This window comes from Neoarius graeffei, chromosome 17 (assembly GCF_027579695.1).
Source record: "Neoarius graeffei isolate fNeoGra1 chromosome 17, fNeoGra1.pri, whole genome shotgun sequence".
Lineage (NCBI taxonomy): Eukaryota > Metazoa > Chordata > Actinopteri > Siluriformes > Ariidae > Neoarius > Neoarius graeffei.
In genome coordinates, this window is record NC_083585.1 from 48,653,618 (window position 1) to 48,663,321 (window position 9,704).

General features: G+C 38.1%; 1 protein-coding gene across 1 annotated transcript in view; it reads right to left on the bottom strand.

Moving 5' to 3' along the window:
* si:dkey-262k9.2 (uncharacterized) overlaps positions 1-8,842 on the bottom strand; it is a 46,324-nt gene extending 37,482 nt beyond the window's left edge. The window contains exon 1 of the mRNA XM_060897689.1: positions 8,731-8,842. The gene's annotated coding sequence lies outside the window, so the exon portion shown is untranslated. The remainder of the gene's footprint in view (positions 1-8,730) is intronic.
* Between the last annotated feature and the right edge of the window lie 862 nt (positions 8,843-9,704).

Sequence of the window (9,704 nt, forward strand, 5' to 3'; positions counted from 1 at the left end):
ACTCATCCTGAGTGGCATACAACAGGACCCTGGCATACCCACAGGGAACACTTAGGGGTTAGGTGCCTTGCTAAAGGGCACTTCAGCCATTCCTGCTGGTCCAGGGAATCAAACCAATAACCATTTGGTCCCAAAGCTTCTTCTCTAACCTTTACCATGGCCTAAACCTGATGCTGTATTTACGTCTGTATGTATGTATGTGTTGTAATCATCATCATCATCATCATCATCATCATCATAGTAATATGATGCACCATATATAGCACCAGTCAAAAGTTTGTATACCCCAACTCATTCATAGGTATTTTTTTTCTGTATTTTGACTATTTTCTGCGTTGAAGACATCAAAACTATGAAAAAACCATATGCAACATATATGATATTATGTGGTTTAAAAAATATCTGTCATATTTTGAATGTAGCCACCGTTTACCTTGATGATGCTTTGCACACTATTGGCATTATCTTAACCAGCTTCATGAGGTAGTCATGTGGAATGCTTTTCCAGGTGAAAAATTAACAGGTGTCCCATGTCAAAAGTTAATTAGTGGAATTTATTGCCTTCCTAATGCGTTTGAGATCAAACAGTAAAGAGTAAATCATAAAAATACAGTAAATAGCCCTATTCCACAACTGTAGTAATCCATATTATGTCAAGAAGTGAACTAAGTAAAGAGAAATGACATCCATCATTACGTTAAGACATGAAGTGTCACAATTTTTAATTGCTTCTTCTCTTTCATCTTCTTCCTCCTCTTTATTATTATTATTATTATTATTATCTCATCTCATTATCTCTAGCTGCTTTATCCTGTTCTACAGGGTCGCAGGCAAGCTGGAGCCTATCCCAGCTGACTACGGGCAAAAGGCAGGGTACACCCTGGACAAGTCATCACAGGGCTGACACATACAGTAGACACAGACAACTATTCACACTTCCATTCACACCTACGGTCAATTTAGAGTCACCAGTTAACCTAACCTGCATGTCTTTGGACTGTGGGGGAAACCGGAGCACCCAGAGGAAACCCACGCGGACACGGGGAGAACATGCAAACTCCACACAGAAAGGCCCTCGCTGGCCACGGGGCTTGAACCCGGATCTTCTTGCTGTGAGGCGACACCACTACACCACCGTGCCACCCTATTATTATTATTATTACTACAGTTAACTCAATGACACAGGTTAATCTTCGAAACTTGTTCTCCTACTTCAATATAATCATCATCAGTCATAATCAAAAAGGATCAAAATCTAATTATTATTTTGCTTATTCCTCTTTATTTATTTTATTCATATTCTTCTTCTAACTATTTGCATTACAAATTGTACCACAGTGCTGTTTATATGTACTTGTTCTGATATGTTATTGTTTCTATCATAAAACATTATGACATGATATCAAATTAGCAGCTCATATCACAGGAACTTGTATGGTGGATGCTGCACATAATTTAAGACTAATAACAAGCAGATTAAAAAAAACAGTTAGGAAAAGGAAAAATTATCATTGATGTTCGAAAGTTTTCTGTTTGGACAAGATTAACAGAGGAGTCTCAAATGTCCATGCTTTGTAAATGTCAGTAAGTTTTCCACCATGGGGATGTCTTCAGGACAGGAGTTTGCACTTTTCAATTTCTCAGTAACGTTGTAAGATACCAGTCCTCGTTAAATCTTAACTTGCCTATCCAGCATGTTGGTTGAACAGCCCCTGAGTTCCTGTATTGCTTCAACTCAAGATCTTTGAACAGAGGAATACTTAATTATGCACGATGTACATTGACGAGGATTCTCAGAAGTGATTCATACACCATGAACTTATTTTTTCTGACTTTTTAACTTCAATCTACCATAACAAAGGTGATGGTAGGACCTGTTTCATGGACATTATGTCACACTAAATGTAATTAATGTAATTCATGAATTAATTAACTACCAATCATTAAATATTAATTAAAGAGGCAATGTTTCATACTTTAATAAGTTTAAAATTTGAATAATTTGCAAATTGCCAATTATATCACATAATTTTATTTATAAAAACTTAAATATATTTTATATACTTTGAATTTGTTCCTCTACTTCCTGCTCCTTGATTATTAGCATTCGATGATCAATAATGCTTGCTATCTGGCACTTTAAGCAAGTTGTTTTAATGGTCTACATTCCAAGCACTCCGGTAATGTGCTATGTGCAACTATCTCATATTTATGCCACAATAAAAACACTCACATGCCTGACAGAGCACTTAAGCTCAGACATCTCCACACTCATTAGCACACAGTATTGAGAAATAAACACAAATATCTTACCATGACACTTTATGAATTATGATTCATAATAATGAGCTCTTTAGGGAAATTATTTCAGTGTCTGAGCTTAAAAGTTTCAAAAGACTTGACATTTTCTAAGCACACAATAACACAGACATTCATTCTCAAATCAATTGATACAAAACAAGAGAAAACAGATTAGAATGAGAGTGAGAAACAGAAGTATTGTAATAAAGACTTACGTTACCCTCAGAACATGCACAGAGCAAGAACAGGAAACACACTTGACTCTTTGATAGCAGAAAGTAGGGGATTCACATATGCACAAAGAAGACCTGCTCTTACGTAGTTGTACTTATTTTGCAGATGTGCATGTTTCTCTGGAAATAACCTAACACTGTAACCCCGGAGATTTTTTTTGTTAATATATAAACAGGGCTGCTGTTACGTTTATTAAAATAAAGAGAAGGTGGTCAAATACCTTAAATTTCTTATTATGTATGTGGTTCTAGGTGAAAGTGTAAAACTTTCAGCAGGTTTATTGCATTTTTTAATTTATTTGCTAGCTACATTTGCCTCAAAAGATCCTGTCCAGAACCAAAATTTGTGCTCTAGCATGTTCTGGCTGCTTAAAGTGGAACTGAAGTCATTTTTAAACTTCTTTATTTCTTAACTAACATATTATTCAATTACATTTTCAGTTTTATTAACCTTATATTGTGACTTATATTGGCATATTATATTGCACTTATTGGCGTTTTCGTTTTTTAGCCATGTTGAATGTAGTTTGTATGGTCCACAGCAGGTGTCGGATCTTCATGAGACTTGTGTGAGACTTCAAACGTGAAGTGTCAGTGCCGCCATTTTGAAAACTGTTTACACAGCGGCCAGATCGCCATATCATTCTAATTTAGATTAATTTAGAGATTTGCCAGCTTCATCAGTGATGGAGTGTCAGTCCTGCGTGCTGTGGCGCATGCACCTGAAGGCACACCTCGGGCTGCATGCACGCCAAGTGGACTCCGGCATGCACGCCGTGAACAAGGTGTACCTGAGCTCAATTAAGGAACTATGCGTTTGCCTATTTAAGGACTGTGCTCATACATTTGCATCGCGAAGTATTACGATACGCATGTACGCATTACTGAGCCTTTCTACCCGTTGTCTTCATTTCCTGTTTAACAATCCTTGTGCCTGTTTCTCGTTCTTGTCCTCACTTAGCCTTTGATGTACTGTTTGCGCCTCAACCAACCCTTTTGCCTGTATTCTCATTTTTGATCTTGCCTGCTGTTTTGGATTGTTTGCCTGTGTATATATTGTCTCACTGTATATATATTCTGCACTTTATTAAACTGTATACTTCTGCACATACATCCACCTCCCTCACATACGTGACATGGAGATTATTCCATACAACTTCAAACCAACGTGGAGTAGAGAAGCGTTGGAAAGACAACAGGATAAGGACTAGTCCATCGCGCTGGTATTTACGTCATTACTGTCACACAATTAAAACATGCCAGATTAGGCGGCTGGTGGGTTTTCAAAATAATAAATACATGCATGTATTTTTGTGATAAATACATATTATACTGAGTGCATTTCCCACATAATCCTCACTAAGGTTTCGGACAGCACTACAAAATGGCGTCCCCACTATATAGTGCCCTATATAGTGAGTAGGGAGCGATTTCAGACAAGGGAAAATGTCAGCATTCGAAGGAGGGCACGCACGTCTTTTAATTATCTGTGCATTTATACGAAATGGAAATAGAATCTAGTGATTGTATTAATTTTAACAATTCAGTTCAATGTTTGCAAATTTAAGTAGCTCAGATGAACTACATTATTAATACTTGCTCAACATATTTCATGACTTATTTGCATAGGTGGGTTTCATCTCATCTCATCTCATTATCTCTAGCCGCTTTATCCTGTTCTACAGGGTCGCAGGCAAGCTGGAGCCTATCCCAGCTGACTACGGGCGAAAGGCGGGGTACACCCTGGACAAGTTGCCAGATCATCACATGGCTGACACATAGGCCCTGTCCACACGGCAACGGATTCAGGTGAATCTGATAAAATTGTTTATCGTTTCGGCCTGGCGTCCACACGGCACCGGCGTTTTGGGTGCCCCAAAACGAAATCTTTTGAGAACGGGTTCCAGAGTGGAAAAATCTGGCAACGGCGCTGTTGCGAAGTCATCTGGATGAGTAGAACGGATTTGTTTAAGATGATGTCACAACCACATGACTGTGAGTGCTTAACGCCAGGTAGAAGTGTAACGAACTCGATGCGAGATGTCAACAAATCAAACAATCCCGCCAGCAAAAATAGGGAAAAAAAAGGAGCGATCTCACCTCTTCAGATGTTGGTTTAAGTCCGACAATACATTCCTCAAAAAGGGTGTAGAAGAACAAAGTAATCCATCAATGTGTAGCATTCAATTTATTCCGGACCATTAAAGAATTCTGGAGGATATCAGAATGTTGGCGTACCGGCTTCCATCTACCCCCATTCATTCCTCTGTCCGCGTCTCCATTCAAAAAACAAGCACGTGATTTAAAGGGACTATATCCATAGGACAGGGAGTGAGAAGGTGTGTGCGTGTGACAGTGACAGGGAAGAAGCTAGGCTCATGCTCGCCCTGAATTTCTCTTAAAGTGAAGTCAGAAGAACGTTCAGCGCCTGGCCAGGCTTTCTATGTATTAATTTACATAGACGTTTTAATATGAAATATAAATAAGTGTCTTAGACAATAGATACTATTTTACGCTACTGATTAATAATCAAAACTTTATGTGGCTGATGCTACAGAAGAAGGGGTTTATGCGCATGCGTCCTGCTTGTTCTATTGTTCTGGTGTCTCCGATGGGACCGTCTTACAACGCACATAGCGGTGTGGCATGTGTATTGCATCGTTTTCAGCAAGCATTGCGTTGCCATATGTACCTGATATTTTACTGATCTGTTGCCCATGTGGACGTGATATTAAAAAAAAAAAAATCTCATTGCCATGTGGATGTAGCCATAGTCACAGACAACCATTCACACCTACGGTCAATTTAGAGTCACCAGTTAACCTAACCTGCATGTCTTTGGATTGTGGGGGAAAACGGAGCACCCGGAGGAAACCCACGCGGACACGGGGAGAACATGCAAACTCCACACAGAAAGGCCCTCGCTGGCCACGGGGCTCGAACCCGGACCTTCTTACTGTGAGGTGACAGTGCTAACCACTACGCCACCGTGCCGCCTAGTTGGGTTTTATCTGCTTTGTTATTAGAATATATTCAAGGAAAATTTAATTCAGAAATGAAATATACACAATTTTCCCTTTCGCCAAGCTTTAAGATGTTTTTGTTGCCTGAAGTTTGCTTCTTTTAGTTTTGTACTCGAAATAAAAGCATCCCTCAGAGAATTTTACAATCTTATCATGCTAACCTGCATGTCTAGATGATCACAGACCTGCATCAAAATACATTTCTGGGGTCAGTAATAGAAGAATATAAATTTGCAAACAAATAATTTTATGAAATTGCACAATAGGTCTGTATTAATAATTGAATATTGAAGACTAATTGAAACTATCAATTCTCATAGTTTCACTATCACTATGACTACTTCAATCATACTTCTGCCCAAACTAAACTGGTTCTGTACTTTTATTAACCTAATTTTGTAGACAGCAGCATCATAAACCACAGAATAAATACTTTGGTTTGCGGTTAGTAGGTGATGTTTTAAACATACACTTTGCACAGTGTTATACCAATATTTATCAGTTTCTCTCTCTCGGTTGCTCTATTAGCTTCCCAGTGTCACTGAAAAGCTGAAGTTGAAGAAGCAAACTTAATTTACCAGTTGTATCATACAGACAGCAGCAGCAGCAGCTCATAACCATAGATTTTGATGTGGCAGGATGACAACAGTACTGACATAACCTCAGACAGAACCAAGTTGAGATGTTATCAGAGTTGACTTATTATAGGTTACTGTCAAAGATTTTTTTTTTTTTAGTAGGCCAGTAAGAAGCAGTTTGCCTCATCCAGTGTACAGTGCAACAGCACCTTTTGAGTGGTTTTATCTTTGATACAGCTAGCATGTTTCCTTTAGCTAGTGAGACACACACAGAAGGTATAAGATCATTACCTGCAGTTCTCAAGTTTCAGCAACATTTCTGGGACATCTCAAAAAATACATCAATAAAATCATAACAAAAATAGATAATAATAGTAATACAAAAATTGATCTGAAATCCAGCCAAAACACTTGAACATTGGAAACAGGAAACTTTTTTTTTAGCCTTTGCAGAGGAAATATACTGACTTTCGTGCACATGCATTTCAATCATATGCATATGATCTGTATAATCCTCATTTCTCTTTCCCAATATATCTCACAGTAGAAGTGGTTCTGTACATCATAAACATGCATTGTTTTCACTTAGACTTTGCCTTTTGTTTGCAGAAATTTATTGGATTTAATTCTAAATATTTGCTATAAAACAAGACCTTGGAGTATTTTAAACTAGCCCAATTGGGCATAAAAAAAACAAAACAAAACAAAACAATGATGCCTTGATATTAACTATCAAGTCTGCAGTTCCTCTTCCACTGTAAATATTCATAGAGCAAGCATTGGGCAGCTTGATTCCTGCCCCAATGGACCTCTATTAGTGCTTGTTGCAGTTCTCATTTTTGACCACTAGATGCAATAATAACTTCTTGATGAGCATCTAGAAAGGCAAGCAAATGAATGGAACATCTTAAATCTTATCTCTCTCTCTCTGTTTTTTTTTTTAACTGTTGGTCATGCAAACAAGGTATTTCAGTAGAATTTAAAATGTATGGAGCCTGGAAATTATTTATGAAGATTAACTTTTTGTTGAAAAACTGATATATAGTGGTGTTCTGCCCCATGTACCCCTATGGACAAGCTGCCACTGCTTAAAGGATTGACTACATTTAGGGGTTATTGTTCAGGATGTTTTCAATTTCATTTTTCACCAAACTACTCCTTTAACCGTGTAGTCTGTCTGTTGTCTTTGTGATTTTTATTTATAATTAGCAAAAGATAATGTTCTTCAGATAGTACTGCACTTTGGATTTTATCAAGCTACAGATATGACCAAGGAATTTGTACATATTGTATATGATAGAAGTGCAAGCTGGCCTAGTGGTTAGCATGTCTACCTCTCGACTGGGAGATTGCGAGTTCTACTTGCGCTCAGGACATACCAAAGACCATCATAAAAATGGTACCTACTGCCATCTGGCAAGACACACTGCAATACAGATGTGAGTATGGAGTCAAACTCTTATGGTTACCAGAGTACTAGACCCCCACTGTAGCTGTATAGGCGAAAGGTTGAGGGCTGTGGAAATGGAGATCAGCACCGCACCCATGCGCCTCAAAGAGCTGGTTAGTACAGGGACAGGAGACTGCCTGGGAAGACCAGATCATGGTGTGGAAGGGACTTTGACTTTTTGTATATGATGGAGGGCAATTTAATAATCTATATGAATAAAGTTGCAAGAAAGGGTTTAAAAATACATTTAAAAAACCCTAAGCTTAATCTTATTATGAATTGTTATGAATATGAGAAATCCTGTAAATAAAAGCAGTCACTGGAGAGCATACTGTTCCCTATGCCATACTATACCATCTTGGCATGTGTCTTAAGCCAGGGTTCTGAGTGATGTACAACCCTATGCTTTCTTTATTACAAGATTGCAAGATCCTTTTAAGCCATTATTAACTGACCATTTAAGACAATGCTTTGTGACTCAATACACTACTTAGCTGTTTTTTCCCTCCCCCTCTAATATTTCAAGAATGCTTTCGGATTGTTTCCAGTTCACAGCATGTTTTATGGGTTCGACTGCTTGTCTGACAGCCAAGTGCTGATGAACTCATACAAACTCATTTTCCTTAAACACATCTAATAATAACTCAGGCTTCTCACACTCCCTGCAGCTTTATCTGTTGCAACAAACAGACTTCTACTGTCACAGGAGTGGCAACCACTACCTGCCCTTGTTAAATCTTAACCCACGTGTCCAGGATGTTGCTCTAACAGCTCCAGTGTCCCTGTATAACATCTTGTCAATTTTTCAACTCAAGATCTACGAACAGAAGTACATATTCATTTATTCACATTACACTTTGCCTGGCAGGGATTCCCAAATGTACCTAATATATCATGCACTTCTTAAACATTCCATGTAGTTTGCATTTTTGGCAAATTCTATGCAATTTTAGATTATATTCTAGACATGTTCTATACAACCACATATAAACCATTTAAATTAGAACTCAAGTTCATCTTAAAGTTTAAAGTTTAATCAACTTCTTTCTCTTTACTTATTGCTCAAATTGTTGTACATACTTAAGAGTTCAGTGTCTTTTCACTTTTATTAATATTTTCAAAAAGCTGAAATAAAATCCACTCACCTGTATATATTCACTTTCAGCAGTTTGCTCTTACAGCTGTGTGCTATGACAGTATGTTTCTCCTTCTGGACTCCTCTGTGAAACTAGCAGCCTGAAAACTTCCTGGCTGTCTTAATGCTTTGGCTGTTCAGACAGGATTTGCAAATAGGGAGGTGTCTCATTGGCTGACATGCCTCATGAAATTTAACACCTTCCAAAGTTTCACATGCATTATGCTGAATCGGATGTGTATTATAAACATGTTTTACTGCAACTGGCATGCTGCCATTTTAAACTCTGTTCGTGGTAGGTTTGTATATCTTACATGCAACATTGTAGAGGACTCCATAAAATGTGGGCTTTCTTTAACAATAAAACATGCTGAAACTAAGATATAAGAACAAGGTAGCTGAGGATTAAGGTGAAGATGTCATGTCAATAAAGAACTTAGAAAGGAACTCGATGCAGGTGCAAACTTGCAGAATAACGGGCTACTGTAGTGTTGAATCCACTGTCATAACTGTTTTTGTTCTCTTCGTTTACAATATCTGGATGTCTTTTAAGCAACAACTGGGTGATCTCATGATTGAGGTGCAGTTTAGCACTTGTAACTTAAAAAAAGAAACTTTATCATTTCCAGCACTGAGGCTAAGTAATTATGCATTTAACCATTCATAAAATATGTTAACCATATCCCAGGCAGCAATAACATTTATTTACAAGGTTACAAGAATTTACAACACATCAAACTTTGAGGTGGATGGACTACAACAGCAGAAGACCACATCAGGTCCCACTCCTGACAGCCAAGATCAGGAATCTGACGCTATCATGAGTACAGACTCACCCATGCTGGACAGTTGAAGATTAGGGAGAGAGATGAAGAAGAAGAAACACCTGGCCTTTTTCTTTCACCTAGTCTTCAATTATCCAGTTTGGGTGAGTCTGGACCCATGATAGCCTCAGACAGGAGTGGAACCAGATGTGGTCTTCTG